This window comes from Cryptomeria japonica, chromosome 8, assembly GCF_030272615.1.
Source record: "Cryptomeria japonica chromosome 8, Sugi_1.0, whole genome shotgun sequence".
NCBI classification, from domain to species: Eukaryota; Viridiplantae; Streptophyta; class Pinopsida; order Cupressales; family Cupressaceae; genus Cryptomeria; species Cryptomeria japonica.
The window spans coordinates 655,404,302-655,428,513 of NC_081412.1; positions in this window are offsets into that span (position 1 = coordinate 655,404,302).

Here is a 24,212-nt window from a genome sequence, read left to right on the forward strand (position 1 = left end):
GAGTCAAAAGGTCACTTTCTTGTCCTCACTATACTTTGTCAACACACTACATACAACAACATTTTGCTAAGTGGTCCCTCATCAAGGTTTCTTACCTTTGGGTCTCATTTGGTCTTACTTAGAGTCAAGGTCAACTTACCTCATCAAGAGAAACTATCCTCTCTTTGGAAGTCACACCTACTCTACTACATACGTACTTGGTCTTACACTTTGGACATTGCAAGTACACTTCAGATTCATTTACATTCCATCCAACCCTTGGTCTCCCATACTTTTTCCATTTTTCATCTAGTCTCATACATCTTGGTCAATACCTAGTTCATGGTTGAAACCCATCTTCAAAAATCTAGGAGAGAAACTAAAGAGGCTCAAGAGTCTGCAAACATGAGTTCTTATGAGTATGACAATGATATCTTTTTCAATTCTGATCATAACACATTACCTGACATGGATGCTTATATAAACGTTCCAAATGTTGAGAACATGGACACTACAAACATCAATGATACACATAATGACAATATGGACAACTTTTCCTTACATTCAGCAGATGTGGAAGAATCCATTATGAATCCCCATTTCAATCGATTGGTTGAGGAAATAATGAGAAGGGATAGACAATACTTCTTACAAATGATGGCACAAAGTGGAGCTAAGATACCTCATGATTTTAACATGTCTCAAATAATGGAAAATCGACCTTTGCAACAAACTCACTCCAACATAGATCAAAAGAGACCTAATAGTGGAGGAAATAGAGGACCATATATGGTACCTAAATCACCATCATCTTTGTTTCAAAAACTAGAGGTCCCACATACACATGGTCAAGCATATGATACTCACCTTCGCAGACCATTATGGAAGTCTTATGGAGAGAAATATGCTCAATCACATACCAATGCTAAGGATCAACCACCAAAGCAATTGGATATTCAAAGGCATGCTCAAAATTTGGACACAAGGAAACCCCGTGTCAAATTTGGGGGCAACACATTAGAACATGACATCCCTGTAGAATATGGTATACATGGACAAAATAGATATGGTGTTCCTCAACATGAATCTATACCAAGTGGTTCATATACGCAGCATCATTATAGACCTCCTCCATATGAACATGTGTATGATCAATATCATCCATATATGCAACATGCTCCTCCTCCAATTGGTGCCTCAAGCATAGGGTATGGTCCAAGAAGTCGATCTCCACCTAAGAGCAATTTGGAGCAACAAATCAGGGACTTACAAAGGAAAATGGAGGACATAAATACACTGAAGCCAACATACACAATGAGAGAAATATGTCCTTATCCATTTGACAAGAGCATTCCAATGCCTCCTTTTCCTACACACTTTGTGACGCCTAAATTTGATAAGTATAGAGGAAAAGGGGATCCTAAGGCACACATAAGACAATTTTTCATAGCTTGCATTGAGGTAGCAGCAGAAGAGACATATTTGATGAGATTATTCCCACAAAGCTTAGGAGATCAAGATATGGAATGGTTCTCTCAACTCCCACCTGGTATTAAGTCATGGGGTGATCTAGCAGAGGCATTTATTCATCATTTCTCCTACAACATAGAGATAGACATATCAGTCACTACTTTGTGCAACACCAAGCAAAAAGAGGGAGAGTCTTTTGCATCATTTTTACAAAGATGGAGGAATCTAGCTAGCAGATGCTGTTGTGAAATTCCACAAAAATAAATGGTAGAGATGTTCAGCCAAAATGTTAACAAAGACATTAGCTATGATCTAAGGAAAGCTTGTTTGTCCACCTTCAAGGATGTCATTGAAAAAGGCTTAGCAATAGAGAAGGTCCTAATTGAACAAGGAGTCATTAAGATATTCAAGGAAAACAAAGATGACTTTAAGGGAAAAGACAAGTCAAGATTTTGGAATAGAAACAAGAACACAGTCAATGATGGTGTTGTTGATGTCAACACAGTGCGACCTAAATTCATCTTTTCAGGATCAAGTTCTACAAACAACCAAGTGAATACTCAAACAACTTCCAGATCACGAAGGAAGTACACTCCATTGGGAGAACCACTTGAGTCAGTTTTCAAGAAGCTAGTGGCAAACAAGGTAATCACAGTTCCATATTTTCCTCCATATGAACCAAAGGTTAAACCAAATTGGTGGAATGATGATGAGTATTGTGAATTTCATAAGAGCAATGGTCATAAGACATGAAATTGTCATCGATTGAAGAACATCATACAAGATCTCATTGATAGAGGTGACATTGAGATCGAGGGACATTCGTCTAATCAAGAACATGAGATGTTTAAGTAACCATTCCCAAAACATGACAAGGGAAAATCTAAAGCCACAGATGACCAAACCAACTATACTAGAGCATCTTATAAATATGATTCAACCCTCAATCACATCTTGATGGACAATTATGTCTCTACCATTATCATCAAGGACAAAATGCCTGAGAATTGTACCCAAAGACCCAAGATTGTCCTAAAAGGTGTTGGATCTTCTTCCGAACTAGCCTCTAAATGTCATGTTACAACCCATCGAGGTAAATTCACTTTGCAAGGTGCTCCAGTCAAAAATACCACTTCTTCATCAACCAAGCCTAAGTATGACCTTGTAGAACAATTAGGGAAGACACCTGCGCTCATCTCCATTCTTGAGCTTCTACGCATATCCCCCGCACATAAAGCTATTCTTGACAAAACTTTGAGAGACAATTCTGTCCCTACTGATCTGAACGTGGACCAGTTTCAAGCCATGGTGGGATACCTTTCCGTTCCACAGTCCCTTACATTCACAGAAGCCGATGATGCATCTGTAAGTCAGCCACATAATGCACCTTTACACATTGAAGCCTTCATACACAAACATCAAATAAAACGAGTCCTGATAGATGGAGGAGCAGGTCTAAACATTTGTACATTGAGCACTATTAAACAATTGGGATATTCTGACAAAGCCATGAATTCTACAAACAAAATTACTATCAAAGCATATGATGATGAAGAGGGTTCATCCAAGGGTACAGTCACCTTACCTCTCAGAGTTGGGCCAATTACAAAGGATGTGGTTTGTCAAGTACTTGATCTTGATCTCACATACAACATACTCTTGGGATGTCCATGGATTCATGAGATGAGCACAATCCCTTCTACATATCATCGATGTATCAAGTTTCCACACAATGGAGTTGAAGTGACCATCAAAGCAGATCCAAATCCATTCATATATTGCAACAATCTGCAACCTAGATCAGAAATTACAATCCTAGTCAATCGACAAGCTATTCCTTCTTCAGCATATGTGGATCCAGAAGCCTTGAAAGCTTCTACGTCAAAACAAACAGAGCTAAAAGAAAAATTCAAGATTAAAGACATGGGATGTGGTGAGTATATCTTTCATGTTGATCAACTCCCACTATCTCCTAAGACATTCAGGCGACAAGAACAATCTATAAACAATTTACAAGGAATTGGGTGTGAACCACCTAGTGTTGTGGCTACTGAGTCTGAATGTAAATCTCCTCCAGTGGTGCAAGCAACTCTTGATATCAATAGTCCTAAGAATGGTTCCAACAAAGAATCTATTGAGCGTATCGCTAGCCCTCTTGAGAACTCACATAGCTTTACCATATCATCCACTCATTCCATTTCCACTCCACTTCCAGAATTGGATCAACAAGAATCACAAAAGCCCTTAGTCATTAGGGATCAAGAATCAAGCTTTGAAAAGAAAAATATAAAAGTCAATAATAAAGAAAAGTCCTTTAGTCCAAATCAAAATCAAAACCTACTGGACTCTGCAAAAATCAAAGTCAAGGATAAAAATCCTATGAAGCAAAAAGAACAAGAGTTGATCTCCCCTAATATCAAAATAACTAGGGGCAAAAGTTCTAAAATTTTAAGTCAAAAAGCACACTTCTTGATCCTAAGTCTCCATCATGTCATCTTAATTTCACTTCTTTTCACAATCATAAGCCTTAGTAACTCATCCACTTGTTCTGCACATCCTTTCCCTTTTGGCGATACATCATGGACCTTTAATGGAGCTTCCTTGAAGGACTTTGTTATCATGGATGCCCAAACTTCTTTAAGTGACATGCATACGGGCCTGTGTAGTCCACACGCTAGTAATTCTATCTTAGTTCCATTATTAAGGAAGATAGTCACTCAAGCTACACATCATTCAGTCAAGGAACAATGCAGCTACAATCACGAGGTAAGGCCTCGTACATTTGAGGTAGGTGACTTAGTTCTCAAAGAAGATCCCAAAAATCAGCAAGACAGAGAGAAGAAGGACAAATTTGAACCAAACTGGCTTGGTCCTTACATCATTACGATAGCATATGGATCTGGGGCATATCAGTTATCAACTAGAGAAGGTGAACCTTTGGAGGATCCTATCAACAACATGCACCTTCACAGGTTCTACACATAGCTCTTTAGAGTATCCTAATTCAAAAAATAAAAAAAAAATAAAAAAGTTTCAAAAAGACAAAAAAATTATAAAACAAAAAAATCGTTACTTGGTGAAAACCTGGCAAATAGGCACCTTGTGACACAAAAAACATTGAAAAAATTGAAAAAAGTAAAGAGAAATAATTTCATCCAATGGTGAAAACCACTTCGGTGGCACCCTGGGCAAGTACCATGGTGAAAACTGGGTCACCAGTGCCATGTGTAAAGACATTGCTCCTCCCTCCTTCAGGATTCACTTTCATCCTTTCACTTTGCACACACTCACGACCTATTTGTTCATAATAAAATTACCCATTCCCATCATGGCTTGTTATTGATCTACCCAAGATTGGTTCACCATTCATAATAAACCTCCCTTTTCACCTCCCTTTCCATCCATAATAAATCAGATCCTATCTGTGGCTAAGGAAAATCCTACATCTAGTGATGGGTGTGGAACTGAGAACATCACATGTTTCGAGGAGTAGAGTTTCTTCCAGCTTCCTTCAGTCTATCTGTGCACAATCCGCAATAAAGCAGCATCCTGCATCGCCAATCTGCAATAAAGTTTCATCTTCTCCGCAATAAAGTATCAGTTTCATGAATTCAGTCAGTTTCAAATGAGACACAGCAACAACAATGGGCTTCAAAAAATCAAGTCTTTCAACAGACTCAGACAACATATGGTTCAGTGCTATCTATCCTTTCTGTGAAAGTAAACATTGTGACCACAATCAAATAAGACTTATACAAGTGACAAGAGACACTAAACTTGAGGACTACAGTGGATGTTGGTGTCGAGTCTTGGTTTTCTTTTGATTTCATCTTTTTTGGTGACATGTCTTTTAGCTTTTCCAGGATGTCTCTGACTAGAGATTCTATCTCCAGGATGTCTTTGACTAGAAAGGCGAGGATGGGGTATCGTCACCTATTTGTATTTGTTGTTTGTGGATTGTCTCTTAGTAATGCTATGACTTGTCCAAGGATATGAGGACACTGTGAGTCTAGTATGAACTAGGGCATTCTTTGTTTGTGACTGTCTTATCTCCATGCAAACAGGTACAATGACTTTCTAGATCGAACATATACCTCGATTGTCATAACCTACTTGCCATAATAAAGCTCAATGATGATAAAGCACAAGAAGCTCTTTCACTTTCATATCTTCTATCTTCCATCCCCCTTTCTTGATTGACTTCCATCGTCATTCTCAAGTCCGCGTAGCCTGCTATCACATGACTGAGTATAATGACACGCCAAAAACATTTGCATTTCATGTAGTTGCACCTGCATTACCACATATTAAGCATTTCATACATACATATAGATATCACAATTGCATCACATCCTGCATACAACACATGTTAGCACATTTTACATTTGCATTATCATATTCATCTGCATTACATACATTCACATTTGCATCATGCATACACATATAAAAACATAAAAGTACAAAAAAAATATATTGCATTTCCTCATATACATATTAGCATCCATGTCATAAGCATCACATAAAACATACATCATAAGAACATACATCACATAGGTACACATGCGTATAGTTTCCGCAAAGATGAATCATCTCATATATATATATATAAAGTGTCATGATACAATGATGTCAAAATCATATGGCTACAATCACCCGCAGGTGTCTACATCATCATACAAAAATGATATAATACTAATACATAGGGAGCCCTCTACAGCTATGATGAACTCCCTCCCTCAGAGCCACCTAGCCTCGATGGAATCTGAGCCCCTGAGGGACTCGCCTCAGGATCATCCCTCCTATCCCCTCTATCTGGTGGTGGTGGAGGACCCATGACCCCACCACTAGATTCTTGTCTCCTCCAGCTCCCTCCCGTAGCTGTCGTTGTCCACGGAGGTCTATGGAAGCTCCTCGCCCGCTGATCCACTAGCACTGCACCATAATAGAGATCCCGCCAGTAGGAAATCTCCTCCCCTACCCGCAGGATGTACGCATATCTGGCCTTTGTGTCCTCTACTGCCTACCTCCCAGCGCTTAGTGCTATCTTAGCCTCTGTATAGCACTGAATGGCCTGGTCTCACTCCCGCTCAGTATCTCTGAGCTGCCTCCTGAGCCTATCCCTCTCCCTCTCCAGGTCCTAGATCTCATCTGCCTATCCCTGGCAAATCTCCCTCAGCTAAGTCAGCTCATCCTCCTCGGCCTCAGCTCCCTGTGGCTCCCCCTGTACGGGTGCCTGCCCCTGTGCCTATGCCTGTGCCTGTGCCTGTGCCTGTAACTGTACTGGTGCCTATACTGGTACCTGTCCTTGTACCTATCCCTGTACCTGCACCTGTCTGGGACCCTATGCTGCTAGCACCTGTAGCGGCAATCCACTGTGACCCCTCACCACTCGAGCTTGCCTATCCTCTCCACCCTCCCTCCGCGGTGCAACCATCCTCTCTCCAACTGCCCCCCTCCTCCTCCGTCAGCCTCTGCCCCCATCAGATCCATCATCATCATCATCCCCACCACCATCTCCATCTAATAGCTCTCCTAGATCTGTCAGACGTGGGAAGGGATGCTCGGCCTAATATGCTGTGTACTCGGCATCCATGCCAGCATCCTCAATCTCTAGCCACATGTCCTAGGGTAGGGCCATCATCTCTACAAGCTGTGTAATGACCTGATCATATGATAACAGGGGCCCAAACTACGCCTGATCTCTCATAGTCCGTGCATACATGCCTGAACCCCGTGGCATCTGCTGAATCCTGCCAAACTGCCTGCCAACCCTGTCTACTAGCTACCTCTCCAACACATAAGGCATTCACCGAATTAGGTACCTACTCTGGAAGGTGTAGGGAAACTCTATAGCATCATCCTTCCACTGCTCACATCCCAGGTATGGCCTCCATATGACCATGTCAATATCATCAATCACACACCACCAATGCTCTAACCTGCCAATCCGTGGTTGCGACATGATCATGTCGTATAAATATACAAAAATATGTCCGTGACCTCTGCCTCTGAAATGTATCGGTCTCATCACTGGTAGATGTTCATAGGCCCACACCTATAACAATGTGACCCCGCAGCCCAATCCCACTGATCCATGGTATACAAATTGATGTAGCTCATAATAAAGGTGTGCCAGCACACACGGTCCCCAGGCATATTTGGTGTGTTGTGTCACCAGTGTCTCCAGTGCACCTCCCCAGCCCACAGCCAACCCCCGTGTCACCCTGTCAGGACACAAGAACCCACTGATCGTGCCCCCTATCACTGCTGGCAGCGCTAATCCTGTGGCTGTCATGGTGTCCCAAGCCACATGCCCTGCTCTCATCTCCAGTATTGGGTCCTAGAACACTCATCTCAGGGCCTCCCTGTCTCCATCTCGATCATACGGAATCAGCTCCCCGTCGATCGATATCCTCAAAATCCTATATACATCCTCAAGGGTGACTGTCATCTCCCCCATCGGCAAATGGAACGTACATGTCTCGGAGTGCCACCTCTCCGCCAGTGTAGTTAGTAATCCCATGTTCGCCCGAAACTCAGGCACATACGGAATATGTCTCAATCCCATAGCCTCGATCACAACTCACTCCTCAAATGTCAGCTCAGGTCACAACCTCTGAGTCGATGGGAATCTCTCCCGTGACTCCAGCATAGGCAAATACTCTTGCAGTCAAGCAAATCAATCATGTCAGTCATAGCGGCATTCACTGTTCATCACAAAATGCTACTTTTTATCTAAATGCATATGGCTATCTATCCTAGTGACACTCACTGTTCATCACAAAGTGTTGCTTTTTCCCTAGTGACACTCATTGTTCATCACAAAGTGTTGCTTCTATCCTAGTGGTACTCCCTATTCATCACAAAGTACTACGTGTTTGGCACTCCTTGTTCATCACAAAGTGCTGTTCACATTTGCACTCACTGTTCATCACAAAGTGCTGCTCATATTTTAGTACTCCCTATTCATCACAAAGTACTATATCTTGGTACTCACTCTTCATCACAAAGTGCCTTGATCTATCTTATCCTAGGGTCTATGCTTGAGTGAATCCTTTTGAGTAGTTTCCTAATTGGCAACATATGTTCTATCACAGAATTGTCAATCCTAGCCCTATTTGCTATCCTAGTTTTCCCTAGAGGACCTGCTTGAGTGTATCCTCTCAACAACTTATCCAATCGACAGCGTATGTTCATCACAGAACTGCCGATTTGACCTAGGAGACACAAATTCACATTTTTTTTTGACACAAACGCGCTTTCCTGACATAAACATGCTTAAAGACTGCACAGACGTGCCTGAAAAACACAAACGCCCCTAAAAAACACAGACGTGCCTATGCTCTACACAGATGCACCTGGGTGACATAGATGTGCCTTCTTGGCATAAACACGACTACACATCATAAACGCGGCCACATTTGGCACAGAGGCAGTTTCCATCATAGATGTGCCTGGCACAAACACAGACGTGCCTCGCGAGCATAGATGCACCTGGCACCAACATAGACGTGCCTAGACGTTTTTGGACATTTTTGGACCCTAACCTAAAGCGCATTTATTGCACTATCTACCATGCATTAATGACAATGATAAATGCATCAAAGTACAAGGAGGTTTTGTGGTACTTACCAGCTCTCCTGCATCTGCTGGCCTCTGGAATCGGTGAACGCGGTCGAATCTATGAACCAAAGCCATCGCTGCTGACTACTGCTTCTCTATTTTCTCTCTGCACTCTGCTCTCGTGGATGTGTAGATGACAATGAGGATGTATTTCCCCCGTGGTCTATCTTATAGACTATCCTAGCCCTAGCCCTCATTTCCCGAGTCAGACTTCATTATCTCGTGACTTTGTCACTTTATCCAGTCAGTCCATTCTATCCCATCTTTCTTATCGAGAGATTGTCTGCAATCTTTTCAGACATTTTCATCCAATCTCTCAAGGGGGCATATCATTCCCATCTTGGGGCAACTCTGTATCAGTTCATCTTATCTTCTTTGAAACAATGCGACAAGCCGCATTGTCTCAAAGAGGGGCAAAATGTAGACACCTAAAATTGTCCAGTCTAATTAAATAAATATTTTATTTATTTAATTATCTAAGCTTAATTATTCTATTAATTAAATAAATCTTTATTTATTTAATTAATTCATTTATCCTCTTCTAGCCTTATTTCTCATTTAAATAAATATATTTATTTATTTAAATTGTCCTTTTCCTAAATTAAATAAATATTTTATTTATTTAATTGATCCCATTTCTTCTATTAATTAAATAAATCTTTATTTATTTAATTAATTCATTAACATTTTCTACCCATGACACATGTCATTCATCTCTTAATTCATACACTACTTACCCCTTTCATTATTTTATTATTTTCTCTACCTACCCTCTAATCATAGCCGACCTCCTTTTACACCTCTCAATCTTATCCCTCCATTTCATACTATGTCTTCTATATAAGGAGATGCCTCCTTCATTATCAAACCTTGGCTAATGAATCATCTTAAGGACTTGACTACACTACGATCCTACTTGCAACCACATTCCGTTCTTTGTTGAGCTCTTGTGCATATAAAATCTGAGAGAAAATATATCAAGCAAGATCAATGGAGATAGGAAGAATGGAGATTCAAACCCTATTGGACATGTGATGGTATAATCTTTGTGATTTCGTTTGATTTGCATTGTCTTAGGTAATCTTCATATGTTATGGTGGATCCTTGTTGTTGTTAGGCTAGGGTTTGGTGGTTGAATTCATTTAGCTCCTCGATACTCAGCCTCAGTTGAAGAGAGAGCAATAGCATGCTGCTTCTTTCTCTGCCAATAAATGGGGCTTGAACTAAGGTGAAAACTATAACCTAAAGTAGACTTATGATCATCAAGATCGCCAGCCCAATCAGAGTCTATGTAACCAACCAAGCAAAGTCCTGTTCTTGCTGCATAGTGAATCCCATAGTGATGTGTACCTTGGATGTAATGAAGGATGCATTTGGCATCCTTCCAATGAAGCTCATGTGGTTCCTGCATGAAGCGAGAAACCATGCCAACTATAAATGAAATATCAGGGCATGTATGAGTCAAGTAGATGAGACTACCCACAAGCTGATGATAAAATGTGGCATCAACTGGTGGAGAAGAAAACTGAGCCTCAAGCTTGACTCCTGAAAGAAAGGGAGTCGATGCAGGCTTACAATCAGCCATATGAAGCCATGCAAGTAGATCAAGAGCATACTTGGGCTGCAATAGTGTAATCCCGAAAGGTGACTATGAAATCTCTATCCCAAGAAAGTAGTGCAAAAGACCCAAGTCAATCATAGCAAATCTGTCATGCAAAGGAGATTTGACCCTACTAATGATGGATGCAGTGCTCCCTGTAATGATCAAATCATCAACATAGAGCACAAGTATCAAGTGAGAGTCATCTTATCGCAAAATGTAGATATTTGAATCGAAATGCCACCTCGTGAATCCTACTGAGAGAAGAAAGGAATCCATCTTGGCATACCAAGCCCTGGGGCCTGCTTGAGGCCATAGAGATATTTTATTAGTCTACAAACCAAGGAAATATCTTGGATGAAACCCTGCGGCTACTCCATATAAATCTCCTCATTAAGATCACCATGAAGAAAATCACTCTTCAAATCCATCTGATGTACAACCCAACCATGAGCTGCAACAATAGCAAGTGTCAAGTGAATGGAGTTCATCTTGGCTATGGGCGCAAAGGTCTCAGTATAGTCAACACCTGGAACCTGAGAGAAACCTTTCACAACAAGTCGAGGCTTATACTTATGCACACTACCATCCGCTACAAACTTGGTTTGATAGATCCACTTACATCGCACCATATTTCCCCCCTTACGGAGATGGACTAAATCCCATGTGTTGTTACTCATCAAGTAACTATACTCTTCCTCCATAGCTTGGTCCCACTCAAGAACCCTTGATGCTTCCCGAAATGTTTGTGGATTGGAAGTGGTATCAATGAATGCAAGTGGAAGATCATGATGCTGTGATCGAGTCCTCCATGTATTTGAAGGATCCCAAATAAGAGAACCCATAGACTCAAGTGTTTGTCGATCCCAACGAGGTCTACATGGAGGTGGAGAATGAGGCTCCTCAACTGCAAGTGGACCTTGCGGAGAACCTTGCGAGTCAAAGTTGAAGAAGTCTCATCATCTGAATCACTAGCATCACTATCCACAATGGAGGAAGGTGGAGGAGGTAGAGAGAATAAGCTAGGAGAGCTTTCCTCAAAGTGAACACTCCTCTCAATGAACACCTCATGTGTTAGAGGATCCATCAATCTATATGCCTTAACACCCTCAGGATCTCCAACAAATATGGAAGGTTGACTCTGTGGTTTGAATGCCTTGCTTTTCTACAGAGGTATCCGAGCCCATGCTGGACACCCAAAGACTTTGAAATGTCTCACAATTGGTTTCCTACCAGCCCAAGCCTCAAAAGGAGTAATACATTGTAAAGCTTTGTGAGGAACCCAATTCTGGATGTATGTGGCACAACTGATAGCCTTTGCCCAAAAGGCGGGATCAAGAGAATATGCATGTATCATACAGCTAGCCATTTCTTTGAGAGTTTGATTCTTTCTCTCTACAACTTCATTCTATTGTGGAGTGTATGCAATAAAATGTTGAAGATCAATCCCCTCAAATGTACAAAAATCCTCAAGTCTCTTGTTCACATATTCCCTTCCATTATCTCGACAAAGAATCTTGACCACTTTCCCTGATTACTTCTCCACATGAGTCTTGAAGTCCTGAAATCTATCAAATACTTCACTCTTATGAATGAGAAAGTAGACCCAAGTGAAGTAGAAGTAGTCATCAATGAAGGTGAGGACATGGTGGGGCTTGCTAAATGAAGGTGCTGGAAACGGACCTGCTACATCGATGTGAACAAGTTGAAGAACTTCCAAAGCTCTCCAAGCTTTCCCCTTATCAAACTTCTCCTCAAGATGCTTACCCATGGAACAACCTGAACATATAGCCTTTGAAAAATTGATTCGAGGTAGACCTGTGACCATGTCTTTAGTGTTGAGCTGCTAAAGATAGCGGTAGTTGAGGTGACCAAACTACCCATGCCATAGCTTACTTTTTGAATTTGAATGAGTAAGCAAGGCTCTAGAAGGAGAACTTGGCAAAAAGTGGGAGAATAAATAAAGCCTTGATTTTTCATTGACTTGTCCCACTGCTACCAAGGCATCATCATCAAGTTCCTTTACCACAACTAAATCAGGTGTAAACTCAACCTTTTTTCCATTCCCATAGTGAGTGATTTGGTAGATAGAGAGAAGGTTGGTAGACAAGTTAGGAACATAAATAACATTCTCAAATGTTCCATCATCCATGTCAACTGAACCTTTCCCTTCAACCTCTACTTGTGTATCATCACCTATGTAAATGTGAGGTACCTTAGATGGTTCCAATGAAGAAAACTAGTCCTTTGTAGAACCCATGTGATAAGAGGCACCTGAGTCAAGTATCCACTACTGTGAAGAATCTGTTGTAGCCACAAATGTTTACCCTTTTCCCTTAGACTGTGAGGAAGAGGAAGGAGATTAATCCTTCTTTGTGTATGTGGATGGCAAGTTGATGTTGTTTTTCTTAAGAATATTTGTTAACTCATCAACTTGCTTGGTGTGGCATCAATGCTCATCATGACCATACTTCTTGCAATATGCACAAGTTGGTTTATCCTTCTTAGGTGGAGTCCCCTTCTTGGAAGAGGATGAAAAATTGCCTTGTGATGGAGAGGATGATTGCCCTTTTTCTTGTTGTGGCTTTGACTTAGATTGCTTCTTCTTCTTGTTGGAATCTTTGCCTTGACTCCCTTGACTTCCTTGATTAGCCACCAAAGCCTTAGACTTTGAAGACTTGAGAAGCCCCATGTTCAACAACTTAGATTGTTCCAATATCAACAAATCTATGAAAGCATCAAATGAAGGCATAACATAGGAACTCGCTGCTATCAAATGATGAGTTTGGAAGCTAGACACAAATGCTGCATATTCTGGTGCAAGCTTGTCCAACGAGTTGAATACTGAGCATCCTTTTTGTCAATTCCACAATCCTCAAGCTTTTCTCTTAGCTCATTTGTTTTGGTGACATAATCTTGGATTGTATCAAAACTCTTGGGATCCAATTTGGTGAGCTCATTGTCAATCTTCTAACCTCTAATTTCATCAACTTGACCATACAATTTCTAAAACATATCCCAAGCCTCTTTGATTGTAGTACACTTCTCAATGTGAAAAATGAGGTCATCTGATACATACTTATGCAAAGTTCTAAGAGCCATGCAATTCTTAGTGAGCCATTCTAATTGAGCATTAGGATCAGCCTTAGGATAAGGTGGTGCTTCTATTGTTCCATCTATGTAATGCGTGAGACCTTTTTCCATTAATTTGCTCCATACATTAATTTTCCATGATGCATAATTATGTGGAGTTAAAGGTGGAAATTTATGAGGAATCATTGCAAAAAAAATGAAAGAGCACAAGGAAAGAGAGGCACAATCACACAAGACACCCCCCCAAATCCACTCAATTAAAGAACCTCCCAAAATGACGATTTGGCACTTTATACTTAGTGCGTGTACAATGGGCCACTTGCAAAAAATGGCAAAGTGGACTTGTGATTTCAACTCTACAACTACCTCAATAAGGCCAAAAGAGACTCAAACTAATAATTCAAGAGATCTAAACTAAGATCCAAGCAATTTACAAGTACCAAATAGGCCAAATAAGACCAATATCTGAAAGTACAATTTTCACTCAAAATCTCTTAAATCTGATCATAGATTATGAAAGTAGACAAAAAAATATGCACTTTCAAAAAAAATGGCACCTAAAAAGGAGGTCAAATAAGCTCAAACGAAGCCTTTGAAGTTGCAAAATTGAGGATTGGATATGTACAACTGAGAGAATCCAAAAATTCCAAAAAACCTATGCACCAAAATCAGAAAATAACCACACCATTGCAAAGAGCACAAAATATTATCCCAAATCAAAAAAATTGCACCAAAAAAGGAGCAAAATTGAGCAAGTTACGAGTCTCCAAAGTTGACCCAAAAATACAAACTGCTCAATGGAGAGGGGTCTAAAATTCTTTAAAAAAATGTTGACTGGGCACTGACTGAGTAGCTGACTGTGCGCTATTGACTAGGCATTGACTGTGTGCTATTGATTGGGTAGAATGTACGTACACACACACAAAAAAAAAACAAATTCAAAAAAATCTTTTTCAAAATTGGAAATTTTTTTTTTTTTATGAGATCTAAAAATTCCGTACCGTACCGCTTGAATTGGGCAAAAAATTCCCCCAACACCCAAAATTTGATTTTTGCTAAAATAGGTCGAGTTTATACTCAATTTTTATAGAAACGACCTCTTGGACGCAATGGTGAGGTCAAAAATGCTCTAAGATGCCTCCAAAAAACATTGTCTCTTAGATCTGAAATAGAAGCTTTCCAAGATGTCTCCAAAAACCAAGCAATTGAAGCCCCAATGGCTTTGATACTATGTGAGATTTTGCCAAGATCAAGGGCACAATGAAAAGTATAAAAGAGATACAAAAGAATGACAAGAACAATCTGTATTCTCATCAATATGCACATGACCAACTGGATTAACCAATACAATGAATATAGGCCTACTTATATAGGCAAGGCCAAAAGGATATACAAGCACACAATCATGACATGTGGCTCAATGAGAAACAAGGGTAGGTAGGAGAAATAATATACTATTCCACAAGAGGTGGATGACCCACCGAATGTGGAGTGTAACAACAAAATAAAACCACAAAAGGTGGAATTTCTCCTACAAGCTATATCCCTTTGTGCACACTTTCCTAAGTGTCTCAAATCCAAACTACAAATAGATGAATTATCCTAAGTTAACTTAAGTAAAGTGTAATCATATCCATAATGAATATTTATTTACACCAACAGATACAATGCAACATATTTGTAACTCAAATACCATTTAACCAAAAAATTAAACCACTTTACTAACATCAGTAATAGCTCATTTCAGATCATTTCTGGTCATCTAAACATATCTAAGTGGCTTTACTAGTTAGTCATATCAACCATATCAAAATATATCCACAAAATCATTCACCACTTGACAAAATGATTTTTCATGTGGAAACCCAAATGGGAAAAACCATGGTGGGGATGAATACCCACAAGTATTTTGAACTCTTCTAAAGTTCACCCTGTTAGGAACCAAGCCTTATTAGAAGCTCATACAATAATGTTTTGTTAAGAATAGATCTAGTTAGGGACCACCTAGTTAAGGGATTGACTACAATACCCTGTTAAAGGTAACCTCAGTAGAGGATTTCAAATCCAAGCTAATGGACCACTTGGTTAGAGGATTTAAACAACACCAAGCCTATTAAAGCTTACTCGGTTAAGGTATTTAACTGTTGTAATGGTTAGAGAACAACAGGTTCTTTGCTGATCTGGAAATAACAATTCCTTTCTTACTCAGATCCTTTTCTACTCCTATCTGCCTTCACAACATTTTGTAGACACCCCTTCTGGTTCTGCAACAATCACACTACTACACTCAACCAAAATTGCCAACACAATTACAAACAACTCATCAACCTTAAATACAAATACAATAGGTCTGTAACACATCACAATACCTATAAATATCATAGAGATTACAAACATATTGGTTTAATCATAACTGTTGGATTACATAGCAATCAACTAGACATTGTTCTAGACAACTTCAACTACTCCTGGATCACCACACATTGTATCCTATAGCTCATCATGTGTTTTTTACTTCATGCTATGCATTTTCTGATTACCAAGATAAACGATTATTTTCACACACCTAAACCACTTTGAAACTCATCACGTGCATCATGCTTACGTGGCATCTTCATCTTCGATCACCATTTGACCAAGGAACATCACAACCAATTTACCAAGCTCCATCGGTTAGGGTTCTGCATATCAACTGGTTAGGCTTACTAGTTGATCAGTGCTTCAATAATAATGCCAATACCAGTTTCCTTCACTACTTTACTACTAGTTGCATTGCTACATCATTACCAGTTGCAACGCAACTTCATTACCGGTTACTATTGACATCAATGACAACACTAAAGTCCATCAATGCAATCTTCATGCAATGCCAACAATGAAAACATTGAAAACTCCCACTATAGATAAAACCTTAGGTAATAACTCTAAAAAACATTTTCCTCTAAGAAAACTAACCATTTCTCTGATATAAAATATTAAAAAGAGGAACCAATAATTCAATTAGAAATTCAGTTCTTTAGTGCATCTAAGTTACTAAACTAGTATACATTGTAAGTTTGAATAGAAAAATAAAATAAAATAAAATGTATACTTACACATAATGGTTACATGGAGAAACCTTTGTAGAGAAAAAAAACTTTACGCCCAAAGAGACTAAAACTTGAATTACTCCTAAAAAATGGCTACATTAGTGTGCAATTTTCCTATCCCTCTATATTATGGCAACATAACAATTCTCAAATGATGTATGAAAAAAGCCTCATAGTACATCCATCTCAAGGAATCAATACATTTAGAAGATCTGCATATAACATAGTGTGAAAGTATCCCCAAACTAAGTCAAATACCACTCACCCAAATCTTGATGTCTAGCTCCATCATGGATGAGTTTACAACTAATTCCACATTGTCAAAATCCCTAAGTACTATGCAACTCCTTTTATTCACCTTATACCCACCTTATAGATTATAAAAATCATAGATTCCATAATAATGGTCAAATTGACTAAGATCCCAATCCTTGGAAATACTATTTGAATATCTCAGAAGATCTATTTGTAGATCTTATTAAACCTTGTAACACCCCCCATTCATTGATTGATTTCAAATATTTTTCCAACCATAACTTCTTACGCCTTTGACATAGAATGGGAATTCAAGTCTACCCTTTCCATGATACCTAGAGATATACATTAGTTAATTGAACTGGTAATTAAATAAAGTTAAGTTATGTAGGAATTTGTAAGGTGAATGTAATGTAATCTCAACATGTACCCCTATTATGCCTTCGATGTCATCAAAGACAACTTGACTACCTATATGAGACTATATCAATTATTGTACAACTCAATTAAGGGTTAAACATTAGCCAAAACTCTTCTTTACCTATCCTAAGATAATGAATCAGCTAAGTATATTGTAGCACCTTATAAATATGTTTTAAGATATCCATGTGGTGTTGTGAATAAATCTTAATTAGAATTTTTACAACTATGCATGTTTATTTGTTGTGTATATTAATATAAAAAAATTGTTCCTTTACTATATCCATATTAATAGCAAGTTTAACATCTTTAGAATACTTTTAGTACACACATCCACACATAAATAAGAAGATTAATAGGAAAAGTCATAAACATTAGTTATTTTCTAAAATTACTGGAATGTTATTTAATTTAATATTAAATTTAATTAATTTGAATTGAAAATTTGTTATATTTTTTAATAGTAAATATAAATTATATTATACATATCATGTAAAAAGATTTCAAAGATTTAGCAAGAGAATATTTACTTTCGATTTTAGTTAATTTCATTTTATATATGAATATTTCATTTAGTTAGTGAAAGATGAACCTAAGAGTGACACCAATGATATTTAATGTACATAAAAATTACAAAAGAGTCATTACATGTAGGAGGACAAAGATTATTAAGACTTTTGTAAGGGTAATAGTTTGTATAAATGTATATTCTTTACTCAAATATACCTAAACTATTTACTAATATTCACTAATGTTTTTAATACTAGAAACCAAGTATGGTTTAGTGACCATCATCTTTACCTATTAGCAAACTATTATCCTCATCTTCCATAAGCACTCCATAGAACCAATCAATGTCAATCATTGGACATGAACAATTTGTATTTCAAGAAATCATTTCTAGAGCTTGACTTCTTCGTTTGATTCAGTTCGATGAATTCAATACCTATATTTATAAAATGAGTCTATGTGCAAGCATTGACCCCATAGTGCATATGCCTTCTACAATCCTTAGATAAAAACTCTAATACTAGGGTAACATCTACAAGAATGGAGCTCAAATCCATATGCCATTATGGACAACTAAAGATGAAAACAACATTTATTATCTCTTTTAGTTTAATCAATTTAAGAAAATAGCTACAAACATGGATGCTACATCAGTGTCAACCCTATAATAGCTATCTAGAATCAAGAGATCTCTATCTATATGAATGATTATGTTTGTGTTAGTAACTAATGATTATTAACATCTTCTAAAAAGGAAATTTGATGTTTTGATTAATAGGAACCTAACATATGTGTCCATTATTGAGCATTAATTATTTGCCTAAATGAATAATGGAAGCCCATAGAATATCACTCTCCAAGATTTATTTGGATTAATTTAAGTCCTTGAGTGACATAAATCTTAACAATTTTCATGCATATGTCCAATCCATTTAGAATTTATCATTAATGCATGATCATTTAAGAATCTTAGCTCCGTAATAAGGATCATATAAGTACATAAAATTTTAAAATTTGAATCAAAATTTTCTTGTATACTAGCAACATTATGGATAATGCATTTATCTATTTTATTGATGGTAAAGTTTGCCATGAAATCAACATCTTGGTTGATTTATTTGAATGTCTTGGATGGTAAATGCATCAAAATATGCAAAAACCAATCATACTTGATGTAGAATATTATTTATTTTTATATTTATTAAAAGTCTCTAGTGGACAATATGAATCAACACTATTGAATCAACTTTGATTTTGAGTATATTCACTTTCCAAAAATTGCAAATATGGAGACACGAAGAAATCTCTAGGCCTCAACTTCATTGTTGGAAATAAGTTTGTATTCTTCAAGATGCATCTATTAGTTTCTCAAAGAAATCTCTAATCAAGCATCTAATGTTAGAGATATTGAGGTTTTTCCTAAAGTATCATCAAATTTAATTGTCAATCATTTTTTAGATTCTATTATCTAAGTTGTTTATGTTTTGGATTTAGAAGATAGTTAATGCTCACATCCCTATCGATAGGGTTATATAATAATGATCTAAACTATCAAATACATTCATCAACAGAAATAGAAAAGTAAATAGATAGAAAAAATAGACACTATTTATTTTAACATTTACTAAAGAGCTATTTTTATCTTTATTAAACAAATTATCTAACTTAATTTTTATTTCTTCTTTTTTAAACTGTTCAAAAAGAAAAAGATTTTATTCTATTTATTAATTTTTTGACTATTTTTAATTGTGTTTTTGTTATTAGGAAAACTCTAATTGAAATGTATTATTAAATAACATTTTTAATCCTCAAATTTTTATTAAATGATACTTACTTGAATGAGCCCTAATGTTCAAATTAAGAAATTTCTGAGGACTCTCTAAGCTGTGACTGAATTATCACCTAGCAATTTCCAGATTGAGAGGACTGTCTATAATTAGAATCGAGTATGGGCTCATGCGTCCCTTCCGTTCCTACCAAATTCAATGAACAAAATCAAAACTAATTTTCTCTCACGTCGGCGTACAGACTAATCAATTCCCAAGAGACTCAAATTATATTGTTGAACATATGACTCGACTATTGACAAAATTGCACACTGAAGGGACTGGTCGAAAAGGACTAGAGCTGAATTAGAGGGCAGTGTCTATCGAGCGTGTTGAATGAACTATGCCTCCAATTGCAGTATTACATCATCAAAGGTTTTAAACTTTATTTACGTGCCCTGTGGGGGGCGATCCGACCTACTCTTCCTCTTGCCGTGTGAGATTAAAGTGTATGACTGATTTATTCACAAAGTGGCGGATTGAAATGACTCATTGAAAAGGAGAGTTGGATTGGAGGGCAGCGTCTACCGAGCGTGATGGATGGACTATGCCTCTTAATGCAGCATTACACCATCAATGGACGGAAAAGACAGAATACCATTCTAACATTTGAATTCAATCTTGTTTCCCGTTTTCACTGTACAAGAATACGACGTTGGCGTTATGGGTTATCGCCATTCATACAATATTCTTAGATTGGCTTCAGATAGATTTAGAGGTCATCTTCCTCCTTGTATGATTAAGCTTAAATGTTCATTCCGATCAGTTTTAAATCACATACATTAAGCAATATATTAAGTCTAGAGGATGTTAGTCAATTCTGAGTGTTAAACACTTTTTAAGTCTAGAAGTGTATTCTTAGTGTGACCACACACCTTAAACAACATATTAAGCCTAAAAATTATCAGTCAATTTTGAGTGTTTAACACTTTTAAGCCTAGAAGTGCAAGCTTAGTGTGTGTGATTTAAACCGTTCCCTCCACAGACTTCTAGATTTCTTCTTGGAACAGTTCAAAAAAAGCTAGACATGGGGTGGGACATGCTAAAGTTGTTGAGGTGTTGTGCTTTCACATACAATGGAGGGCTTCTACAAATACATCATCCCTGTAACTTTTATGTATACCTTCAAATGCTTTTTCTTTGGTACAATATAAGATATAATGAATGTATTTGAAAGTTTCCGTTTAATAAATTTTAATTTGGATGTTGTTTATTATAGGTGCTTCATTAATTGAATAATGCTATGTAAAGTGGAGTATATTTTTGTTTGTTTAGTTAAATGACGTTTAAAAAAATTAAATTGAATGTATAATGGTTTAGTCAATTGATTCATTCTAAAAAAATTGTAATTTTTGCCCTCAATAATTTTATATCATTATCACTTCCACATTATTAAAGGGACATAAATTTCAAGTTTCAAGTAAATCTAATATACCAAATTTTAAATGTGTATGGTGTCGAATCTTAAACCTATATGAAGTCATTTTCTATGGAACTCATTCTATTAGATATCCTATTTATACAAAATCATAGCATGTGGTTGTTTTTTTATTAAAGTAAGGAACGTTTTTTAAGGACCTAGAACCTTTTACAAAGTAGAACTAAAAACAACAAGATAAGGGGCTGAGCTAAAAAATAGAAAGGCTAGAATAGAATAGGAAACAACTAAGTTGAATTTGGGCTTTCATGCACTTTGTGTAACAGTAAAATTTTGAAAGGAAAATCTTCTTATTATGCTTCTTTCTATGTTGAACTATCATTGAAGAAGAGTCATCAACAAAATCTAGAACCTTTTGAAAAGGGGGAGGACAAAATTTTAGAACTACAATGCCCATCAATAGAAGAGGGGCGAAGTGAGGATACCTTAACCAAACTCAAGTTATCTGAAGCCTTCTAGGAATTCAACAAATGAGCCTTAGGAATGACCAACTTATCTGAATTTGAAATCCCTATAAAATAGGTGCTTGATTTAATTAATATATTTAGATAAACTAAAAAATGATAAAAAATAAAATAGACATTTATTTTTCTAAATAAAAAGAAATCTCAATGAAAATCTATAGAATTATAACTATAGTAATAAAACTAAACAGAAACATAATTACTAATTGTATTACTAATCTTAATAAAATAACTATCAATAATTACAAAATAATATATCATAAATAATAAAGTGAAAATAGGCATTTTTGAATGATTATATGGAAAAAATTCAAATTTATGATTAAATATTATTAAATTATTACATATATATTAAAATGATAAAAAATATAATTATGATTTTGAGAAGTATTAAATAGTAGAGTAAGAATCCATATAATAATCGGATTTATTTTGTAATAGAAATATTTGTTGTGCAAGATAAATTCCAAGAAGATCATATATTATATCCTAATTTAATAATGTTCTTTATAATTTAAGCTTTATTTTATTAATATATTTATATAAATAAAAAATAATTTTAAAAATAGACATTGATTTTTCTAAATATAAAGAAATTTAAAAAACTTAAAGTCTATCATTCCTAAAACATTGGTCCTATAACACTCAAATGATTTTAATGAATATATTGAAGAAAAGTCATTTTTTATGGGTATTAAATATAAGGAAAATTTTGTTTCTTCATGCCGATTTGTTATCTTGCCTCATAATTTATCTTGGCTTATTCATAATGGCCATAAGGTTAGGTTTTGGGAGGAAGTTTGGAATGGATATTTATCTTTAACAAGTATTAGAGAGTGGTCTAAACTCATGCCTATCTTGAAATCACATTGGGGTATTTATGTATTAGACTATTTTTGGGTTTGTAGTGTCCCTCCCTCGATTAGACTCCATATAACTTAGTTTGAATTTGGTTGATTTCTTGGAGGTATATGTGACTGGATGTTACTCTCTTATGTGAAGGTTTTTATCATGTCTATAATGTATTTTATCTTGAAGGATAGTTAGATGTTAGATTATGTGTGTATATATTATCTTAGTCTAACATATCCTCTTTCATATGAGATATTTATTGTGTTCATCTTCTTGTGTGAGCATGAGTTTGTATGGGGTGCGAGGGGATGATATTCCATCACCGACTTAAGAGGGACATAGACTGTCATGACTCTCCTCCACCGATGTGCCTGTATATGTATATATGTATGTATGTATGTATGCATGTATGTTACTCTGTGATGCAGGTCTACAGGTACCAAGTATCGACTCCACCTAAATCTTCGAGTTTGGGCATCCTCTTTGACCCAACAAAAACCTGGAAATTAGAGTTATCAATCAGACACCGTGGTATCACTGTTCCAATGGAACAAGTTCACTGTTAGGTATCCTTGTAAAGTGTTTGTCCGGTCATGTTAGTCGTTAGCTTGATTGGTCCTCTGTTTGTTGATTTGTTGTATTTTTCTACTCCTATGTATAGTATGATAATTATTTAATATTTTGTGAAAAATATTAGTACTATAGTTTAATGATATTTGGGTGTCGTTGTTTGATTATTTATAAGTTCAAATTGTGGAACTTAAGGATTTAAATTATTTAAATAAATATGATTAATTCGAAAAGATTATTTATGAAGGGAATTATTAATAACATCTATTTGTCTGTTTTAAGATTAATTAATTAATAAATTTATTATAATTGCCTTATTTTACTCATTTAATTGAGAAGCTTTAGGGCTTAAATTAATTATCTAATTTAGAAGGATTAATTAAATAGAAGATTACAAATAATTAATTAAGCATTTTCATTACTCTTAATCTGATAAAAAATAACAATTATCACTTAATTATTTTAAAAATTAAATTTAAAGAAAATAATTAATAATTCATTAATTTAATTCAAATCTCTTGTGAGTGGGAGTTACAAGAAAATAAGTAAATTATTAATGATATTAATGTGTGGAATCTTTCATGTTGGGGAGTTACTATTGTAGAAGGGTATTTTATTATTATGTACTATTTTTTTTAGAAAAAAAGGGCCTCCCATGAGTTTTCTCTGCATATTTTTTTCCTAGTAATGGGTTTTGGGTAGAGAAAATTTTGGGTGAAAATAATCTTGATGTAGAAGAAGAAATTTGGGAAAAGTGGAATGCTATCTTTGATTTCATTGGGAGGTTGAAGTTTTATGGATTTTGTACATTGTGTTCATCTATGAAATTCTTTGGGAGTTTTTGCTTTCATCTCTGTGTGATTTGCAAATAGCAAAAAAAGGTAGGGTTTTTTGGTTCTTTCTTTTGCACGTAAAATTTTATCTTTGCTTTAAAGAAAATCAAATTGTTTTTGTTTATTGAAAAGAGAAAATGAAAATAAAGAATGACTGATAATGGGTTTGGTAATTAAAGAAAATGGGATT